Source organism: Echinococcus granulosus (assembly GCF_000524195.1).
Source record: "Echinococcus granulosus chromosome Unknown EG_S00294, whole genome shotgun sequence".
NCBI classification, from domain to species: Eukaryota; Metazoa; Platyhelminthes; class Cestoda; order Cyclophyllidea; family Taeniidae; genus Echinococcus; species Echinococcus granulosus.
Genome location: NW_020170674.1, coordinates 24,739 through 25,828, shown reverse-complemented (window position 1 = coordinate 25,828; position 1,090 = coordinate 24,739).

Sequence of the window (1,090 nt, the reverse complement as noted above, 5' to 3'; positions counted from 1 at the left end):
CTCAAGAGTTGACTCTTGCATTATACCGCTCCGTTTGACGCATCTCCCTCATACGTGTCTGCAGATGTGACACGCGAGTTTGGCGATACGAGAGACGAATCGCCTCCATCTGACGTTTGGCTGTGTGCTATTTTTGTACATCACATTGTCAACTTGGCCAGTCCTCAACTTCGACTTCTCCGAAGTTGTACCTTGGGTCAAATGTCTGATTAGCGTTTAGGGTCTGTTCTGCTTCCACCACTAGGTGTCTACTTCCAACTGAAGGAGAGACAAGAACAGCGAAATAAGTGGGATTGCGGGTAAGCGTGAGGCTGAGTGGGTTGATGAAAGTGAAGAGATTAGAGTCAAATACGCCAACGATGAATTAGCCAACGATCAAAGGAGGTCTCACTTGACCCAGAATGGATCTGTTTATCTGGTGGACTAGAAGGCTGAGTTTTGAAGTAGGAGGAGGATGAGCAGATGATATGAATGCACACGCACACTCATGCACGCACATCATCGTCCGTGCATACATACCATTCAGCTACATATTTGTTCCATGCAAAATGATGAATAGTTAATCCGAGTGAAGTATTCACTTGGGAAGAACCGACGCCGACTGGCTGCAAAGGAGAAGTTGCACTGGGCAACATTGATAGACACCCAGCTCTACTGCATTCTGATGCTGACACATGTGAGTGATGTTAACGCTTTAAGAGAAAAATTGGGGGTGGAAGAGGTGATGATGGGGATGGCAATGTCTGCAGCGTGATGAACAACTCTTCCTGCTGTCTACCAATTAAATCACCTGCCGTCACGCTAATGTTAGTCTGCGGAGTAGAACAACACCCACGGCTTTAAGAAGAGATTGAGACATTGTCTCTACGAAAAGGGACTGAATTATCTAAAACAATTGTGGTAAGGCAGTATTTGGTTCTCATTATAGAGCGTCGGCACTTCGACCTGACCCCTGTGGTCTCCACCAACACAGCAACGTTAAAATGCTTCGCTAATAACCAACTACTATTTTATAATGATTTATACTCCAGCCACCAGAATCTTTGTGTCACTGAAGTAAGGTGCCTTTCTAGATGGAATGCATTAGGAT